This window comes from Ursus americanus, chromosome 3 (assembly GCF_024610735.1).
Source record: "Ursus americanus isolate L20-20 chromosome 3, mUrsAme1.1.p, whole genome shotgun sequence".
NCBI lineage: Eukaryota > Metazoa > Chordata > Mammalia > Carnivora > Ursidae > Ursus > Ursus americanus.
Genome location: NC_142129.1, coordinates 32986350 through 33008473, shown reverse-complemented (window position 1 = coordinate 33008473; position 22124 = coordinate 32986350). Strand labels below are relative to the sequence as shown.

At 37.2% G+C, this 22124-nt stretch overlaps 1 protein-coding gene across 3 annotated transcripts in view; it reads right to left on the bottom strand.

The window, feature by feature from the left end:
- The window catches only part of TFEC (transcription factor EC), a 229715-nt gene extending 219544 nt beyond the window's left edge, over nucleotides 1–10171 (bottom strand). The window contains exon 1 of one of the 3 annotated variants that reach the window (XR_015723893.1): nucleotides 9660–10165. The gene's annotated coding sequence lies outside the window, so the exon portion shown is untranslated. Of the gene's footprint in view, nucleotides 1–9659 lie in introns of all 3 variants that reach the window. The other 2 variants (XM_087860874.1, XM_045792800.2) reach the window with 2 other exon arrangements.
- Between the last annotated feature and the right edge of the window lie 11953 nt (nucleotides 10172–22124).

Here is a 22124-nt window from a genome sequence, read left to right as displayed (position 1 = left end):
CAGAAGCTGTATATAAGATATAATATAAACAGAATTAGCTATACATCCATACTCTTATATCACCCATCCGTATCTTCTATCTGAATGTTATTCAAAAGCAAAACAATAAAATCCAGGCCTTGCCATTCTCCATGTAACAGCAGTAGCAACCACTGCAAACAGATCTTTTTCTGTGATTTTGCCCATCTCTTCACCATATTACTAGGGACCTATAATATCAAGGGCACCCCAAAGCCTTGGTAATGTGGAACATATCCTTCCCCAATATGGTTTCTTCTGTGCCCTAAGAAATACATAAATAAAAGTTTGAAAATGAAAGCATTTTGAAATACCTCATATTTTTCTCTTGTATTAATCTATTTCTCTCCTTTCTTTAAAGACCATTCTTTCTACTACTAAGGCTAAGGCATAAGGTTCAATGTCCTAAAAAAAGAGAGAGTGGTAAGAGCTTAGAGGAAAGAAGTCATTGTTTCTTTCTAAAGCTTGAAGTTTAAATTTTTGAGTCCACAGCAATAAAATACTCTTGAAAGTCAGGCTTTACTGCAAGAGTAAAGAATGGTCTAAAATCTAAAGTCTGCGTATGCATATCAAGCTCAGAGGTCTGAATATAAAATTTTCCTATAAGATACAGGCAGAGAAGGTTATCACATAATATCCTGAAGCTCATATGGGCCTATTGGTTTTGAATAGATGATTGGGAAGAAGAGTGTTGGGGATGGGGTAGAGAAGTGGGATGGGAAGTGGAGGGAAAAAGAAGAGAAATTTAGATAAGTCCAAGATAAGAAAGCTGTAGGTACCTGAAAAGGCCTCAATCCAGTGATTGACAAGAATTCTGAAATTCCAAATAAGTTAAGAACAACTAAGTTAGTATTTCACCTCACACTTGGGAAACAGTAGTGTAGCAAAGGTGGAGAAAGGGATCTACATACATGGGAAAGGGTGTTTCCACATCTCCCCTTTGTTTCCTGAATAACAGAGAAGATATCCAGTAGTTCCCATGTGTGAGCTTACCAGAGGGGTTTGGATGAGTAGGAAATTAACTTCTAGCACAGCGCTTTGAGGTCAATGTCCCATGTTAAGAGATTAAATTGGAGTCATAGCTGGACCTTAGGGGATACATATAGCCAGAAAGAGTCAAGACAGGACCTGGTCAGATGGAAGAGGTGACCAAGTTCACGAGCAGCAATCTCCATACCATGTCAATACCAAGAGAACAAAACACAAGTTACACCACCTGAGGACACATTAGAAGTGGTAGCAGTGGACATGGAGTCCTCATGAAAGGCCCCAGTGAACTGCAAGTTATGTGTCATCAAAAGACTAACGTGGTTAAAGTTATGAGAGTGGGGTTTGATGTTTAAAGAACCCAACCCAAGGTCCATGGGAACCACAGATAAAGGGAAAGTGCAAAGCTGATGTTCCTCTTTGACCCTGAGGTAAGTTCTGTGAAAGGAAGAAGAGAATATATGAAAGACTGAGATTAAATGTAGGAGATGCTAAATTTAAACCAAAGAGACCATTTTAAGACAGAAGAGTATGAGCTACTTATAATTGATGTTTATGTTCATCCCTCAAATTTCCCAGCACAAAAATAGCAGGCGTGTAGAAATATATCAAAATAAAGAAAATTTTCTTGCACAGCTGAATGGTAAAGCCTATATTTTAACCTCCCATAACTACTCCTAGCCATTTGTTTTAGCAAAAGATACGTAGGATAATAAGCCCGCTATTAAAGAGGCCAGCAGACCCACAGTTCTTGCTGTGAACGAATTAAAAAGGAAACTTTCATAGATGGACCTGTATTCACTGTCTCTTATGAAATTGAGCAGTGATGAATGTCAATGTCCATTAGACTGAGCCCCAGGGTATCAGATTCAGGTGGATCCAGGCTCTAATAGCCCTTTCCTGTGGGAAGTGGTAGAGTTATCCCAAGAGAATATAGTAGAGTTTCGAATGGAAAGTGTTGAGGAAGGGAGTGCAGAGTGGGAGAGGAGACATGACTGGCCAGGCATCTTTAGAAGGTGGAATGGAGGGCATTCATAAAGGTCCATCCCAGGGAAGCCCTAAGTATTTAGGTTCTGCAACATGTGGGATTCAAGAGAAATGTCAAGGTAACTAGAACTTTGGTCCTTCCACCTTGTAATTCCTTTATAAAATTGCCCTCAACATAAAGTAAAGAAGTCACATACCTGAAACTAAAATATTATATGTCAACTACATCTCAATAAAGAAAAGAAAATTCTTGTTATATGGAAATCAGAATTTTCAAAATAGGTAATGATCACACGTATTTATGACGGTCTCAGTTTTTCACCAATGTCTAAAGCTAATGTATTTTTGACATAAAAATATCACTCCTGAGATATACCCCATGCTTCCTTCCTTTTAGTTTAATTAAAAACAAATAAAGGAAAGAATGCATTTTTTTAAAGTGTAAAGAATTTCCAGGGACAGTGGCAGACTAAAAACTAAAAACTAAGGTAACCTTCCTAGTCAACGTCTTTCAGGAACCATAAATCTCAGCATCTGTCTCTTCAAAATGAGAAGAAAAGATATTTTTTCAAAGTCATGTATTTTTTGAAAATTTAGGTATGATAGATTTGAGGAAGATAAAGGAATATGGTGGCCAGGAGGCTCTATGGGTCTATTGGGGAAAGGGTGTTGATATATCAGGCAACTATATTCCAGGGAGTGGAAAGAAATAATAGAGCCCAAAGGGAAACTGGAAATGGGAGAAAATCCTTAGGATTTGAGGAATATTCCAGAATGATATGTAGACGAGATATTCTGCAATCAAACCTTTACAACCTTCATAGGTTAAGGTTGTGGTCATTTGTTTTTCTTTCCTGTATTTTCCAGAATTTATGTAATCACATAATACTATTCATCCAGCAAACATTTATTAACACTTAGAATGCACCAGGCATTCATCAGTGAACAAAAGAGGCAAAAAGCAATTCCTGCAAGTATTTTAAATGAGTACAATGTAAAAGATTATAAAAAGAAAAAAGCAACTTTGAATAGCTTAACTCACTAGGTAAATATGTCTGTCTATCTATCTATCTATCTATCTATCATCTATCTATCTATCTATCTATACATATATGTTTTTCCTGTTTATTTCCTTAGCATTCTTTCATATTATGGATAATAATTCTTTTCACTCATAGAATTATCCAAATTGCCTAAGTTCACCGAGCAGAAAAGCTCAATATTCATAACCCATCTATTATATCTTTAAACCTTTAGCAAATTTTGCTTAAACAAAATTATAGAAAATGAATCATGATGCTTAGATTAAAACTTAAATTAATTTTATAGTCTATCATACCCCCTGCATTGCCACCACAACATACATACACAGCACGCACACCCCAAAAACAATAAAATTAATAGAAATGAAAACCACTTACAGCTGAAATATATTTGATAAAATAATGAATACAGTTTTATATGAATATTCAATGAGGTAAAAAGAAAATTGTCTATTGCAGAATAATGAAAAATATGATACTTTTCCATTAGGTGGCAGCAAAACTCTTTCATACCGTTAAAGTTACAGTCTGTCTTTAGAACTTCCATGCCAGGTTTGACAGGTTATACTACACACAGAAATAAAACTGTTCAATTGTTACGTCTCAGAGAAAGGGGCTCCATAAACATCAAGATACATGGTGTATCGAATTTAAAGATTTAGTGGTTAGAGTAAATTATCTTTGAATTTAAAAAAAAGCAAACAATTATTTTATTTTATACTTCAATCCAAAGAATTAGTGTGAAATACATGTGCCAATAATACTCTAGGAGTTCTGGGTTTTGTTTTTTTTTTATTTCTATGATGTTGGCTCCAATGAATAGAGCTCGACATGGAATCAATAAACACCAGCAACATCAAAAACATTAGGTTATAACCTTCACCTCCTCCCTCACTGGTTTCCTGCCACCTGGGTAAAAGCTGCCCTTTTTGAAAAAGTTACTTCTTGGGGTCCCTGAGTTGCTCAGTCAGTTAAGCATCTGACTCTTGATTTCGGCTCAGGTAATGATCTCAGGGTGGTGAGATTGAGCCCCACCTCTGGCTCCATGCTGGGCTGGGCACGGAGCCTGCTTAAGATTCTCTCTCCCTCCCTCTCCTTCTGCCCCCTCAACCCTGCTTGTGCACAGGCCCTCTCTCTGAAAAAAAAGAAGAAGAAGAAGAAGAAGTCACTTCTTGACTAGAAATTCACACATCATTAAAATTACCCTGGTTGTCTAAAATTTCCTAAATAAACCAAGAATATTGACTTCCCTAATCCCCAAATTCAGCTGTTCTAGAGGTCCCATGCCCATCGCAAAAGTTCAGCTTGCCCCTACCTTCATCGGTATCTTGGAGTGTAGCAGCAAAATGCCCAAATAGGGGCAGAATTATGCCAAGTGCAAGGATTCAAAGTACCTATGGAGTGATTGTTGCCTGTGTAGTGGGAGAGATCCTCAAACACAGGCAGTGTGATGGGCTCCCTCCCACAGTGGCTGGACTTAATGTATAAAGCAGGTAAGAACTGTTGACTTGAGGAGCAGGCTGCCCCGTCATGAACAACGATAGCTCCTAGCCTCTTAAATTGTGTCCTTCCCAAATGCTCTGTCAGTTCAATAGCAAGAACCACGGATGATGCTCAGCCATCTAAGTTCTGTATCCAAGCCCTTCCTCCTCCCACCCCACTCTCACCCTGATTCCCTCTCTTGGCTTTAAAATACCAAAACAAACAAAAGCCAACCCTGATATTTGTACACAATAAATATAATAACTAGTATATAAAGTGAAACTCAATTGTTTCCCACCCAACACTGCTCCCCAAATCCCAGTCATCAGAGGTAGCATGTTTTAGTATCTCTGAGTTTTATTTTTCCTGATAAGTGTCACCATAATAATGCATTGCATGGTTATTTTATTTCCTTTAGATTTTTTATCAAAGTTACTGAAATATAATTTTCATCTAATAAAATGCACTGATTTTAAGTGTACAGCTTGATGCATTTTTGACAATTGTGTACATCCATGTTTCCACTATCTTATTCAAGATACAAGACATTCCATCTCCTGAAATTTTTCTCATGCTATATCCAATCAAACCTCTACCTTCCAGCCAACCACCGATAGGATTTCTACTACCACAGAGATAACATTTAGTGCAAAGTGATTAGAACAGGTAATGCATTTGTCCTTGGAGAAAGAAGTTTTGTTCTCATGAAACATCAGGCAAAAATGGATTAAACTTTCCTGTGAAATTGTCTGATGAAACGTAGCTTTCTGAGATTGAAGGAAATTTGCCTAGAGTCTGTCTCAAGTGTTTCTTTGATTCGTTTGTTTTCTTAATAATTTACTGAAGTGCAATTCATGTAAACATAAAATTAACTGTTTGAAGGGACAACTCGGTGACATTTAGTTCATTCACAATGCTGTGCAACCATTTCATGTAGTTCCAAACATTTCCATCATTTCAAAGTAAAACCCCATGCCCATTGAGCAATTTCTCCCTGTTTCCCCTCTCTCACCAGCCTCTGGAAATCTGCATTCTGTTATCCATTCTGGATATTTTATATGAATAGAATCACACAATATGTGACTTTAGGTATCTAGCTTCTTTCACTTAGCATAATGTTTTCAAGTTTCATCCACTCTGTGGCATGTATCAGTATTTCCTTCCTTTTTATGGCTGAATAACATTCCGGGGTGCGTGTGTGTGTGTGTGTGTGTGATTTGTTTATCCATTTATCTGATGGACATTGGTACTATTTTTCCCTTTGGGCTATTTACAAATAACACTGCTATGAACATGTGTGTGCAAGTGTTTATTTAACTACCTGTTTATTGTTTTTAGGGCCTCTTCTTGAGCTCTTAATTACTTTCTTTTTGCAGGACAGTGCAGAAAGATCTGCAACTCTAAGAGAGAAATATTAGTCAAAAGGGTTTATTTGCATTTTTTTTCAATAAAGTCCCATTTATTTTCTACCTTGATGGTGAGGATCTTTCTGTTTCAATTGTGTAAAATGAAAAGCACCCCACCTCCCTTACCACCGGCCTTAGGAGAGGCAGACGAAGTGACAGAGGTTCATCCATTATATCAGAGAAGCAAGCATGAATCATTTCTACCACACAGAACATGATTCAAAGATCAGAAAGACATCCCTTAATTTTGTTTCCATCTATTATTGTAGCTTAGATAAATTATTTTTTGTGACTCGAATTTTCCAGGTATTGCAGATGTATATTCTAGAACTATTGATACCAGGATTTTTTTTTTCTCTTTCTGGGAGTAACTGATCCCCCTGGAATGTGTGTAGGTGTGGGTCATTTTTTCTTACATCCTCTTTTGAACCCTACATATTCTTTCCATCTGAATTCTTATGTCTCTTCTTCTAATTTGAGATGTTTACTTCTATTGTGTCTGATAGTTTTCTTCCTGACATATCTTTTTGGTTTTCTTAGAACTTCTATCCTGCTGGATTTGCCCTTTCTATCTCGGGTTTTTTTCTCTGATTTTTTACGTAAATATCCATCTAAAGAGTTCACCCTATGTCTCTTTAATAGTTGGTGGAACTGTTTCCCCTGCATATTTCTCTAAGGCCCTGGGAAGTCTCATTGCCAACTGTCCTGTGGACACTCTCTGGCACTGCCTAGTGCCGGCTGGGATCCTAGAGTCTTTGTCCCAGTAGGCTGACACTCTTTCTACCTTGGATCCTAAGAGAGCATTCCCTTCATCTTCTATAAGAATTCACACCACTCCAGTCAAACATCAATGTCTTTCTTCACTGATAGATCAGAGCAGCCTCACAAACAAATAAGGTTTAAATTATAGCAGCTTCCCTTGAATGCCACAAAGGAAGGAATTCAAAGACATAGGTCTTTATAAGGAAGGAGTTCCTGTGGGTACCCCAACTCCAATCCCTAACCAAGGTTACCTACCCTCATGTTGGTATTTGTCAGCCGGAGGGGGGGAATGCATCAGAAAACATGCTCCAAAAAACAGTTAGTTCTGTGTTATGATGATAGGAAAATGAGAGATTTTATTTACTTGTTCCTATTTTTCAATATTTAAGTAATGTATTCGTTAATTTTAAAATAAATAAAAAATTCAAAGTAAATTTTAAAATAAAATTTTAAAGAATATTAATGTTCATGGCTTGACAGCCAAATATTGAAGACTTTGGATGTCCTTGTTTTTCAATGGATCAACTTCTCTGTCCTTCTGTGTCATATTCCTTATTTTATGTGGGAGTCATCATTGCAAAGCACCCCAAACATGTAGGATATTCATGTTTTATGGCATGTCTCAGCTCCTGTGGCTTTCCAGCTCTTGATCCAGGACCCTAATGAAGCCCAACAGTACCTTTTTATCTTAGGGCCCATGATATTCCCTGTAATCTCTATCATTTTCTCATGTTTAGAGCAAACTAGCTTCTAGGTTTCTGTTGTCTGGAATAAAAATGTTCCCGGAGAAAGACATAGAAAAAAAAAATCTCTAGTGGTTACAAACCTATCAGATTGCTAGCATGAAGGCTTTAAAAGATAGTAGAGACTTGCCATGTCCTAAAGGGGTAGTAAAGGGGCAGTTTGCCATTTCCAAAAGCCATTGCAACTGACCTTGATTTGAGTTACAGAGAGAGAAATCAATTTGCAGTAATTTTAGTTATGAAGACAGCTAACTCTGAAAGTCTGTTACCAAGAGCTTCACACTCCTTTCCCCCATAAATAGTACTTTACTTTAAAGGAAAACACATGCCTTCAAGGTCGGAGTGGTAAGTGGTACTCTTCAAGTACAACAGTTAGTCAAAACAGGCCTTGAATGCTTATATTTTTCAAACAGACATTATTACTCTTACTTTACAGGTGAGGAAACTAAAGCTCAGAGAGTTATCTATTTTGCTTGAGATCTCAAACCTAATAATTGTACAATAAGTTATCAATAAAACCCTAATAAGCTAGCAATAAAATCCTGGGTTTCTGATTCTAAGTCTAGTGGTTTTCCCATCCTTCCAGAACCACCATTTTTAAGATAAGTCTACAGAGCACATTGATCTCATTGGAGACCATTCTTAGAAACACAAGCAACTAAAGCATGTATTGAAAAGCTCTGGGCAAAATCCCCTTTTCCAAAATATATCTCCCACTACCTAACATATTTCCTCATCGTCATACTCAGGTCGGAGGGATTTAACTGAGACAAAAGGAATAACAGCTTCTGCCCTCATCAGTTAGCAGTGTTTATCAAAATAACATTGGAAGTTTTTCACCATACTTATGCCCGGATCACTCCATTCCCCTTCTCCCAAATCCAGACTTGGTATTGGGAGGAACTAGCACATGTATGTATTGGAAAAGTTCCCCAGGGGATTCTGAGGTAATGCTCTAATTCAAGAACAACTGCCTCGTAAGGATTTGTTGAACGATGGCTAAGAGCAAATTGTATTTTTCCCTCCAAAATACATTTATCGTCAACTATGTGATCAGGTACTCTATCAGCTACCGCCTTCACGGAGCCTACACCTTATTTTACTACAGCACAACAATTCTGTTCTATCCATGGGAGAGTAAAGAATTAAAAGCTAATAGGGAGATTGCAGATAGAACAACAAAAATAAATTGCCACCCATGCCTTAGATATCAGGAAAATTAATCTTAATTACAAAGAAGCAAAATAAATACTAAGACTTGAGAAGCAGAGATACTAAATTTAAAAAGTAATAATATTCCAGCTAAATCCAGTTTATACAAGCACCAACACACCAGACTTGCTGTAACAAATTGCAGATATTTTTTTTAAAGATTTTTTTATTTTAGAGAGAGAGAGGGAGAGAGTGCGTGCACAAGTGAGTGGGGGGAGGGAAAGAGCGAGAGAGTCTCAAGTGGACGCTGCACTGAACATGAAGCCCCATGCAGGGCTCAGTCTCAGACCCTGAGATCAGTACCTGAACCGAAACAAAGAGACACTTAATCGACTGAGTCATCCAGGCGACCCCAAATTCCACGTATTGTTAAAACATAAACCCTGGAGATAGTAAAGCATTGAATCTTGGAATGAAGGAGTGGAGGAAAGAATATTGACATAAAATTCAGTAAAGAAATATTTAGATTGCACTGGGGGATAAACATCTTGTAAGAGAAAAGGATCAATGTAGTTCTTAAAAATATTTATCTAGTGGACACTTGGTAAGTGTCATCATGAAATAGTAGTTATTAACATGGAAAACTGGATTAGATGAAGCACTAAGTGGTACGCCAATGATTAACTTTGATTTGAGGGAGCTAACTACAATACGAGATCTCTTCTAATGCTATTTCCCTCAGTTCCATAATGTCTTCACCCCAATCTCCATTATTTAATTTGGCACACAAGCTTTTTCTCATGAGCTGGCCGCTTCCTGTCTCCCTAGCCTCACTCCTCAAAATTCCCCAAGTCTCTTCCCCACAGCAGGCCCAGTAATCTGGTCCTACTTACAGTTTCCCAACTAAACTATGATCTTGCACTGTTAGTTGTTTTGCACATTTTCTTCCCTCTACTTAGAAAGGTCTTAGCTTTATCCTGAAAAAGAAATCAGAATATATGTTTGCTAGGGCTTCTGTAACAACGTACTACAGACTAGGTATATTGGGTAGATTAAACAACACAAATTTATGGCCTTACAGTTTTGGAGGCTGGAAATCCGCAATCAAGGTACTGACAGGGTCGATGGCTTATAGAGGGTTCTCTTCTCTCTGTGTCTTCACATCATCTTTCCTCTGTATCCGTGTCCAAATTTCCTCTTCTTGCAAGGATGCCAGTCATAATGGATTAGAGCTGACCCAAATGACCACATTTTAACTTAATTAGGTTTTTAAAGACCATCTCCAAATACAGTCACATTCTGAAGTACTGGTTGGACTTCAACTTACAAGTGTTGGTGGGGACACAATTCAGCGCTTAACACAGACAAATTCTTAGTGTTTATAATACATAGCTTGATAGTAATTTTTCTATAAATCCTTCATCTTGAATCTTTCCCACTCAGGCTGGGTGAAATCTCCTTCCTCAAAACTCCCAAAGCAGAATATACATTCCTCTGTCACATTAAAGCGCCTGTTTTGGGGACTCCTGGGGTGGCTCAGTCTGTTAAGCGTCTGCCTCCGGCTCAGCGTCCTGGGATCAAGCCCCTCGTGAAGCCCGTGAAGTCCAGCAGGTGGAGCCTTGCACGTGGAGCAATCCTGCTCCCTGCTCAGCGGGGAGTCTGCTTCTCCCTCTCCTTCAGCTCCTCCCCCTACTCATGCTCTCTCTCTCATATAAACACATAAAATCTTAAAAAAACAATGAAGGGTCTGTTTTCCTCACTCTACTCTAAGATGTGTCTTTATTTTCCTATGCCAGCACCTATCCCTCCCTGTTTCTTTTACATGCTAAGTGTGCAAGACTCTTTGTACCTCTATACTTTATTGAAGTATAAGTCCTTTGGCTTGACTGTATTGCGACACCACTTCCTAAGATAAGAAATACAGGATGAACAGATTTTGGCAATAATTCTTTTCACGTGTTGAGTTTAAGAGCACTCTAAATGGAAATAGCCAGCAGGGAGTTAGAAATATGAGCATGGGCTCCATAGAGAAAACCATGCTAAAAGTATGATTTGGTGAATGCAAGTGGTCATTTAGGGAGACCATGTAAGTGAAAAGGTAGCATGGAAAAACCTTTAAGGAATGGCAATATTTTTAAAGACCAGGAAAAGAAAAATTAAGTGGAAAGGTCAGAGAAATAAAGGGGACTCAGAGAGGACTAGTTTAGTTTCTTTTTGGTTGTTGTTGCTAAGTTACTATTCCAGTTAGTTAACATACTATGCGATATTAGTTTCAGGTGTATAATATCGTGATTCAGCACTTCTATACAAGACCCCCGTGCTCATCACAAGTGTCCTCCTTAATCCCCATCACCTGTTTCACCCATCCCCCCTCCCACCCACCTCCCCTCTGGTAACCATCAGTTTGCTCTCTACAATTAAGAGTTTGTTTTTTTAGTGGCGCCTGGGTGGCACAGCGGTTAAGCGTCTGCCTTTGGCTCAGGGCGTGATCCCGACGTTATGGGATCGAGCCTCTGCTATGAGCCTGCTTCTTCCTCTCCCACTCCCCCTGCTTGTGTTCCCTCTCTCGCTGGCTGTCTCTATCTCTGTCGAATAAATAAATAAAATTTTTTAAAAAAAAGAGTTTGTTTTTTTATTTCTCTCTCTCGTTTATTTTTTTCCCTTTGCTTGTTTGTTTCTTAAATTCCACATATGAATGAAACAATACGGTATTTGTCTTTATTTATTTCATTTAGAATTATACTCTCTAGCTCCATCCGTGTTGCTGCAAATGGCAAGATTTCATTCTTTTTTAATAGCTGTTTCCATTTACTTTGTTTTGCATACTCGAAGACCCTAACTTTGTGCTGAGCTGTTTTTCCTTCATGTTGCCACCAGGGTTCTCCAATATCTTCTGCAATGTCTGTCAGGCAGTGCCTTCAAGTATCTTTTAGCTGCCATTACAAGAGTTTTTCCAGCCCTGACATCCATTGAGCAAGAAGACAGATGCCTCATGACAGCAGTGGTTTATTGGATGCCTGACACTCTTGATTGAGCTGAAGTTCAGACTAGTCCTTCAAATAATTCCCAGTCTGTGGTTTATTGACCTCTGTGTAGTCTCTTGAATTGGCAACATTGTCACATGATACATGAATGACACATATTCCCTATTTCAAGAATTGGGACCAGGTATCTGCCTAGGACACACTAGAGCCCAATACATAGATCATATAAGGTTTAGTAAGACTCTCAAGCAGACTGGAAAGAGCTGAATATTCTTTCTTTTTCTAAAGATTTTATTTACTTGAGAAAGAGAGAAAGCCAGAGCGAGAGTGAGAGAGAGAGCACATGCAGGGGGGTAGCAGCAGAGAGAGAGAGAGAAGCAGGCTCCCCACTGAGCAGGGAGCCCGACTGGGGCTCCATCCCAGGACCCTGGGATCATGACCTGAGCCGAAGGCAGACACTTAACCGACTGAGTCACTCAGGCGCCCCAAGAACGGAATATTCTTTTAAAAAATTCCATCATGTTATTCTGATTCTAGAAACTATCTTTCTTCTAAAAAAAAAAATTAGAGAAAAAATTTCTGTCCCTAGAATGAGAAAAGATGAAACTAGATAAAGCTGGGGGAAAATGTCTATTTCTTAAACTTTTGCCTTCTTCTAATTATTTCTGCAGATATTCTTTCTGTAATGACTTCGTTATCTCCAACAGGTTCTACTGCAATTAAGTTATGTGTATATAATATATATGTGTATATATAATTTGGTTTTTTAAATTTTTACTAACATGAAAATCTTCAAATACAGAAAAGTAGAGATAGCACAATACCACCCATAGACCCCTACATAATTAACATTTTGCCATATTTGTTTCCTTAATATGTTTTTCCTAAGCCATTATAAAATAAATAATAAACATTATTTGCTTCCACCCAGCTACCTTAGTTTGCATTTCCAGAAAATAAGAGCATCTCCTATATGTTGACAGTACTGTCAACACATCCAAACAAATTTAGAAAACTTCTTAGTGTCATCTATTTCCCAATCTATATTTAAATATTGTTACTTGTCACCAAAACATATTTTATAGCTGTGTGTGTGTGTATATGCACACACACACACACACACACACACACACATATATATATATATATATAAGATTTTATTTATTTATTTGTGTGTGTGAGAGAGAGAGAGAAAGAGCACAAGCAGGGGGAGCTGCAGGCAGAGGGAGAAGCAGGCTCCCCTCCGAGCAAGGAGCCTGATGCTAAGGAGTCTGATGCGGGACTCGATCCCAGGACCCTAAGATCATGACCTGAGCCGAAGGCAGATGTTTAACCAACTGAGCCACCCAGGAGCCCCTGTTTTTAATTTTCAAAGCAAGATCTAATCAAGGACCATGCATTGTTTTTGGTTGTCATGTCTCCCTTAATCTGAAGCAATTCCCACTCCCTCTTCCTTTTTCCTCTATGATATAGATGTCAAAGAGACAACTTCAAAGGAATGAAGTTAGAAAATAATGAAAACAGAAGGAAAGTTGGGAAATTCATAAATATGTAGAAATTAAACAACACCCTCCTAAGTAATCAAAAACAAACCTGCCTGGGCAGCCGGAATGGGCAGTGTTAGTCCTGTAGATGACTGTCAGTGATGAGTCTCAAAGGTAGTGCCAATGTTTGGCAGGGCCTAAAAAGTGCTACTGTGTTCAACTGTCAAATATTTCTTGGATCTCTCTTTGTAAACAAACAAACACACATTTGATGGCTTCTCAGATAAACTACCAATCCCATTATAATCAAACTTTATGAATCTATTGGTCTATTACTCATTAAGGCCCAATCCCACTGCCCAGCTAGGTTGATGCCCCAAGGTCTTGTAACACAAAATGGGCCCTCTCACTCTCTGTGCCTTGGCTATGCTATTTTCCTCATTTTGGATCCCTGCTCTCATCTCTCTCTGCCTGTCCAGACTCAATAGGACATCATGTATATGCAACATTCTGTAAGCTATAAAACAATACATCGGTGTGAACTACATTTACTGGAATCCACATCCTAAGAATCAGTTTAAGTCCCCCCCCTTCCAGGAAGGTTTACTGAATTCCTGTAGCCTTCACTGATTTCTTTTTTCTTTTTCCTTTTCGTATTCCTGCCTGCCTGTCTCCCTCCTTCCCAAACTCCCACCCTCCCTCCCTTCCTTCCCTCTGTCTAAAGTTGCATCTACCTTGCTGTATACCTTCCTTCCCCACTCCCAATACCTGGCAATAGCTATTCTGAATTTTGTATTATCATTTCCTGGTTTGTTTCACAGTATTTATCATCCATGTATATACGCTAAAATAATAAACTTATGTTTTGTCTTTTTCTAAACTTCACATAAAAGCAATCACACTGTATTTGTTCTTCTGTACTGTGTTCCTGCTTACTTTCATGGGTCTGTTAATTTGAGTAGGTATTAATGTGCACAGTTCCAAAATCAAAACAATACAACAGTATAATACAATATACTGAAAAATCTTACTTCTTCCCCTGTTGTAACCATCCTATGTCCCCCTCTACCTTCTTCCCATGGTTAATCACTCATTAGTTGCTTTTGGATCTTTCCAATATAAGTAAACATAATTGTATTATGTACTCTTAATCCCCCCTTTTCATTCAAAAAATGCCTAATACCACATATAGATCTTTCTGTACAGAGAGCACATTCTCATTCTTTTTGAAAACTGTATAACATCCCATGGTGTGCATCGATCATAGTTTCTATAGCCAGTCCTCTTTTAATGGATAATGGGTTATTCTCTAACTTTTTACAAATACAATGTTGCAGATTATAACATGTTATTTTTCTGTGTGCATGCATTCCTGCAGGATAAATTCCTGTGAGTGGGACTTCTGGGTTAAAGGGGAAATATGATTGTAATTTTGACAGGCATTACTAAATTGCCCTTCAGAAAGGATGCACTATTTTATATTCATACCAATGACATATAAATTCCTGTATCCCTGTCTCATTAAACTTAGATTCTTGCTAATCTAATTATTGAAAAATGTACATCATTCTATTTACATTTGGAACTGTCTCATTGAATGAAGTTGTATATATTTTTCTTCTGTTTAAGGTCATTTGCCTTCTCTGTGAGCATATTTTTTTCACTTAGATTATTGACATTTAAAAAATCAATTCCTAGCATATTAATTCCTAAAATTATGTAACAAATTTTCTTCTTATTTGCCATTTATCTTTTTGACTTTGAGTATGGCAGTTGGGCCACAAAAAAAATTTTTTTTTACTATAATTAGTTTTGTCTGTTTTAAAATAGCTTCAGATTTTTAATCAAAGTTACAAAAGTACTTTCCTAATCTAATTTCATAAGAAATTCTTCTATGTTTTTTTCCAGTACTCAAATGATTTTATTTACATCTTTGAGTTTATATCAGTGTATAGTATGACTAGACCAAACTGTACCTTTTTTTAAAATGCAGCTACCTAACTGTCCAACCCAACATTGTATATAAGATCCATCAATGTTGATGCATCCAGCTATAGTCCATTCCTCTTAAACGTTGCATTCCATTGTGTGAATATAAACAACTTATCTTCCTCAATGAAAATGAGCATTCTGGTTATTTCCAGTGTTTTGCAGTTATGAAGAGAGCTATTGTAGACATGTTTATACAAGTCTTGTTTTTTAAGTCTATAGCACTATCATTTATAACTCGCATTAACTGAATAAATAAATTGTTATTTAACTATTTCCTACTAGGACCTGAGAGAAAGAAAGTAATTTTACATCTTTGGGCTATGTATAATATTAACTAAGAGAGATAAGAGCTCTCAGTATGAAATAAATTGAGTTGAATTAAATTGAATGGAGTTATTAGTCTGCTGTGGGCAGTGAAATGTAACATGAAATACACAGTTTATTTTCTGTTAATTCACCAAATGCAGAAGGAACAGGATAAAATTAACTGTATACATATTTTAGATATGTATAGGTCTTCACTTTTTAAGGTTACAGAGAAATTAAGTCTTAACAAGTATAAATTCATTTGCCTTAGATATTCTTGGAATTTCTCATATGCATATGAATACTTATACAACTTCTGCGACCTAGCAAGAACAGATAAAATATGATGGAAATTTTATTGCACAATTTACTTTCCACATATCCAAAAAGAACATGTTGGCCTTATTTGGAGAATCTCTCACATCATTATTTTGACTAATCCATTTGTTTAAATGATAGGTGCCTAGAGTTACTACATCCTCTTATGGTAGAAGCAAAGGCCTTTCAGATGATTTCCAGGCTAGGTTTTTATCCAGGGATTAAAAACCTGAGTTTTAAGTGAACAAAATCTGTATCTCTTTCAAAACTATAATTGATTTTCCTCTTTACCCAGCTATTATAGTAAGCACTACACTAAAATAGTCACCAAAAGGCTGGTGCCATCCCTTTTTAGGACTGATTCAACTTATGAAAAATAAATTAGTAGCTTTTGTCCACACTGAGACTTACCAGAGACTCATATTTATATTACAGTTAAGAGGCAATCTCAAAAGTACAACATTTCCATTAGCAGTAACATATTGGGCTCTCAGGAAATGGTATACCCAAGAAAAAAGCAGTTTAAAAAATGAGATCTTGTTTAAATTGTTAAAGTAAGAAAATTTATTAAATGACAATATGATGTATAGAAGAATGTTTTACTATAAAATAAAATTACAGTTTCACTATTAAGTAGTAATCAAAGCTAGGTGTTCTGTTATAATTAATGTGCAATTAAAATGTCTATGAGCTTTGAGTTTGTAGCAACTACACATAGCACTCTGTCTCACAAGTTAACTTCTCTTTTTCTATACTATAGCACTGTATGAACTACTTACTGGAAAACGATAATCACATTGTTTAGAAAACAAATTGCTACAATTGCTAAAAGAATGTAAGACAGTGATATTTACTTAAACTTTGCACAGTGTTTATCTTAGTCCTTTCAGCTGCTATAACAAAAATACCATAGACTAGGTGGCTTAAACAATTTATTTCTCACAGTTCTGGATACTGGGAAGTCTAACATCAAGATATTGGCAGATTAGGTATCTGGTGAGAACTTGCTTTCTGGTTTATAGTTGACAGTTTTCTCCTGTGTCCTCCTCACATGGTGGAAGGAGCAAGGCAGCTCTCTGGGATCTCTTTTGTAAGGACACTAACCCCATTCATGAGGGCTCGGCCCTCAGGGCCTAATCACCTCCCAAAGACCCCACCCCCTAATACTATCACACTGGGGGTTAGGTTTCAGCAACCGAATTTTAGGGAGACACAAACATTCAGTCTATGGCAATGCTCATGGTTCTTTATTCACAGAATGTTTCCACAGCTGTTTCGATTACTGAGCAAAACCAAAAAAGCCCTAATTGCTTATTCCTAAAGGTATTGTTCTACCCAGGGAGCATGTTGCGTAGACAATAATTCCACAAATATCACTCAGCACTCCCTGCATTTGCCCACAAGGAAATATTTGTTTTAGAAATGATGTGAGACTCTCCATTCCAAGACACACAGGGATTCCTAGCCAATTACCTCAATAAACTGCAATGCTATAAAGTCTCATATTTTTATTTTACAATCCTATCTTTTACATCACATTTTCCTTGTTTGCCTAGGAAAGTAGTGAGCATATACTTAGCATTATTGTTAACATTTCACAGTGACTTGTGCGAGAAACAGACGATATCTTTCCTTTCTGCGGTTTACGTCATTTCTAAATTCATCCAGCAATTCAAATGGGATTATTCAGTGCTCTAGGTTTAGGTTGAAAATAAATCTAACTACATTTTGGTACAATATTATGGAGTTTTCTCAATCAAAATGACAACAACAACAAAAGTTTTGTTCCTAGGGTATAAAAATGAGTATTTTGTGCCAGTATTTGCTTTAAGATTATAAGGGACAGAAATAAATAATGATACTTACGACTCTCATTTTAGTAAAAAGAGAAAATTTGATTGATCATAGATCACTCCCAGGGTTTTTCAAACTTGAACTTGTAAAGAACCATCTTCGTTTATTTGGTTATGAAAGATGTGACCTGGAAACGTCTGTAGGCACATCCTCCATGATATGGAGAAACTAAGAGAATTAATTTTTTTTTAAGATTTTATTTATTTATTTGACAGAGAGGCAGAGAGAGCGAGTGAGCAAGCACACAAGCAGGGGGAGTAGCAGAGGGAGGGAGAGAGAGAAGCAGGCTCTCTGCCAAGCAGGGAGCCTGATGGAGGGCTTGATCCCAGGACCCAGGGATCATGACCTGAGCTGAAGGCAGACGCTAGGCCACCCACGCACCCCTGAGAGAATGAATCTGAAGTGCTGCCAGAAAGAGAGAGAGAAAGGAGAGGAGAGGAGGAGAGGGAAAAAAAGGAGAGGAGAGAGAGAAGAGAGAATTCTAATAGAGTCAATAAACCCAACAGGTTTGAACTAGTTCAGACTGTGTTTCTATCACATGCAACTAGATAATGACAAGACATTGAGAAGTTACTATCTGAAAGTGTATATTGTAAAGGAAAGACCTAAAAATGTGATTCTGTTGGATGAGGGAGGCTACGATGAGATAGTAATCCTTTGAAAATGATATTAAGAGACTTGGTTAAATTTCTTTTCAGTTTTCTGTTAGGACACAGGGCATGTACACCAAAGCTATAACTTGGGAAGATTCCACAGCAAATGTCAGGGTATTGGAGGTGTTGGTGACTCCTTACAGCCTCCAATAAGTTATAAGAGAGAAACAAGCTAGGATCCAAGCTGGTTCATCTGAGAGGAAAAGGGTCCATTGGGATCAATCAACAGTTTTGTTAAGAGAAGCCCTTTCCACCAGTAGCCAGAAATAAAAAGTAGTAGAAGGTCTGCTGATTATGAAGACTAAACACTTTGTCTTTTACTAAATGTAATATGTTGGCTTGGACTGGTGCTTTCAGACGGAGTCAGAGAAATGGGGGAGGTATAATCTCCTGTGATTCACCAAATTATCTGCTGTGTACTCCCTGCCTGACTGCCTCTCCAAACCCCTCATTTCAAAATACAGTAACTTGGGATCAGCCCAATGGCAGGGGGAAGGTTTTACTATCTCTGGCTATTTTAATACAGTGGCCCACAGCAGGCAATTAAATTGAGGATAGATGAGGTAAAGACCCAAACCGGTTCCTATGTATTAAAATCTATGCCTATGGTAGATTGTATTTTCCAAAGATGGCCACAAAAATATCTTCTATACCACATTCTTACTATGTGATATTGACTTTTTCCTATTGCATAGTGAGGTTTATGTCCCCCTGGCCCTAATATGTGAGGTCTATGTCCCCTTGGACCTCTGTGACTACCTTAACTGATAGAATTTGATGATAATTATGCCATAAGACTTAGGAGGCTAGTTCAGAAAATGCCATTCACTGCCACCTTGCTTTCTTGGGATACTTATTCTTGGAACCCAGCTTGGAACCCATATGTGAAGCGTACAAACTAACCCATGTTGAAAGAATACATGGAGAAGCCATTTGTAGATGTTCTTGCAGTAGTCCTGGTTAACAGCCATCACCAACCAGACACATGAAGGTAACCTGAGATGATTTTAGCTCCCAACCATTGAGCTACCCCTAGGTTTCAGGTCTTCCAGCAAAAGCTCCAGACATAATGGAGGAGAAGATTTATGAAGCATAATCTTAAGATCCTTAGGGGCCTTCTGTCTGTAAAAGGTTACATATGAGTCACTCTTCTAGATCTTTCTGAAGTCTTAACAAAGGCTCCTACACACCACTCTAGATTTGATCTTTTTCTAGAAGTCTTCTTTTAATTCTTAATTTAAAAGTCATTTGCCTTATGGAAATGCTGGGTACAAGAAACAGTTTTACTTTTCAACCCAGAAAGTACCAGTCCTTTTTAATGTAACAGTGCCAGAATTCTTTAGTTCATCTCTCCTCTCACATTTTATCATAGGCAGTAAAAAGAAGCCAGGTGGCATTTTCAATATTCCACAGTCATCAAGTTCTAGGGATTTAGCGTTTTCTGCCTCACTTCAGACAATAGTCTTGGCAAACTATCTGCTACTGCTTAACAATTGCTTCTTCTTCTCCATCTTCTAGTAACATGTGCATAGTTTTCTTTGAGCCCTTGCTGATGGCCTCCTCAAAGTCCTTCAAATTCAGCTGCTTCCTAGAAGCCCTTTAGATTTTCTTTTTTTCCCCCAACTTCACATCTTATACAAAATTAATTTAAAATGTATTATAGACTTAAATGTAAAAATAAAATTATAAAATGTTAAGAAATTAAATAGAAGGAAATTTTCAGACCTTAAGGCCTGGTAAAATGTCTTAGACCTGTCACCAAAAGCTCAATCCATAAAAGAAAAAGAAATCATTTAATTAGACTTTATCATAACTGTGAAAAATCCTATAATGGGAATTAAAAGACAAACTGGGAAGAAAATAGTTGTCAACCACATAGATGGGAAAGGACTCACATAAGATTTTCAACTAGTATCTTCCAGTCCCTTTGAGTTTCTTCTCACTTCTGCCCAAAGCTCATGCCACGTTTTAGATTTTTGTTGTTGTTTTTGTTTTGGCAGCACCCTACTCAAAAGCTACTGTAGTATTTATTCTTTTATAACAAACCACCTCGAAGCTAGTTGCATAAAACAGTCTCTTTAGTAGGCTTAGAAACTGTGGGGACCAGGCATTTGGACGGATCATAGTGGGAGAGTCTTGTTCCATAATACCTGGGGCTTTAGCTGGAAGTCTTGAAGATTGGGGATTACAAAGTGACTTGGGATCAAATCCTCTGAAGTGTATTCACCATGTCTGGTTAGTGATAGCTGTTGACCAGGACTATCAGCAAGAACATCTACGTGTTTTCCAAGTAGGAGTTTTATTGTGGCCATGTTGCTTTTGTTGCCCCACTTTACTAGGTCAAATAGTGTCCCTCCAAAATTCATATCCACCTGAAACCTCAGAATATGACCTTATTTGGAAATGGGATTTTTGCAGCTATAATTAGTTAGCATGAAGTCATACTGGATTAGGGTGGGCCCTAACTTCAATGACTGGTCTCTTCATAAGAGAAAGAAAAGGGAGATTCAGACTTAGATACACACACAGAACATTCCTCAGGAAGTGCTCACGAGAACTCTATTTCCTGAGTTCTATGTTGATACAGTTTGTGCTCTTTAAACTTGAAACTCACTTCATATAAAATCCTTGGCTCACACTATCTTTCTTGAATATCTTTAATATGTTACTCTTTCTTCTGATCTAGATTACTGTAGAAGAATTCTGATGATAATATATTTTCTTCTTCTTATAAGTCGTGTATTTTTTAAAACTAGATATCCAAAGGACTTTTTCCCCCTCGTGTTCAAAGTCCAGTAATTTAACAAAAATATGTCCTGGTTTTGGTTATTTTGACTCAATTTAGGGATGTAGTATGATCTCAGTATCTAGTTCCAAATATATATTTTTGAACTCAAGAAAGTTTTCTTGAATTATAGTTTTTAGTATTTGTTCCTCTGATTTGATTTTCTTCGTCAGGGACTCCTTCCTTTCATATGTCCATCGTTTTATCCTATTTTTAATATTTGATACTGTCTCTAGAATATTTTCTCTTTTTTCCTTTATTTCCTTTTGATTTTTTAGGACAAAAAACTTCTTTTTTTACCTATTTTTCTCAGGCACCATCAGTTTTGCCCTTATATTCCTTTTCATTTAGTCCTCATTTTTGTAATATTGTTTTCTTCATTTCTAATTCCTTTCTGAGTTCTATCACCTCTTTTCTGAGTTTTTCTAATTCTGCTTTGTGTGGTTTTTTTCTCCTGACGTGTTAACTTTTTAAAGTCTTTAATTTGTTTTGAAATAATCGCTTACAGTTTTGTTTTGTTTTGTGGACACATCTTTCTGATGTTCTTTCATTGTCTATAGGGAAATCATTCTGCTCCATTTTCTCTTTTTTCTTATAATAACTTTGTATTTAATTTGACCTTGATAATTTACTATTGCTCCTTTTTATGTGATATTTATTTTCCCAAACTTTTACAAACAGACAATTTTCAGAAAATTGTGCCCCAATTCAGAGAGCTCCATCTTTCCTTGTTTTTATGAAGTGTTAAAAATACAGCAGTGCTTTTGGGATTTCCTGATGCTGTTCCCTCCCCAGCTGTTGAGCACTTAAAATATGGCTAGTGTGACTGAGGAGCTGAATTTTAAATTTTAATTTATGCTAATTACATTAATTGACATTTAGATAATGACATGTGGTCATGAGGCTACCATGTTAGAGAGTGCTCCTTTAGCCTTTCACTTTTCAATATCTGATCTGCCCCATCCTACTCAATTTTGATTTTCCCCAGTACAGTTTCTTATTGTAGGTCTTTCTACAAGGGAGTCCTAGAGGGTCAGTGTTGAAATATCATGAGGGTGAGATTGCTTCAGCCCCTTTAATCATTCTTACTGTGTCAATTGCTGTTATAAAAGGCCAGCCACGTTTTAAAATGAATAATTGTAAAAAAATAAAATAAAATGAATAAGTG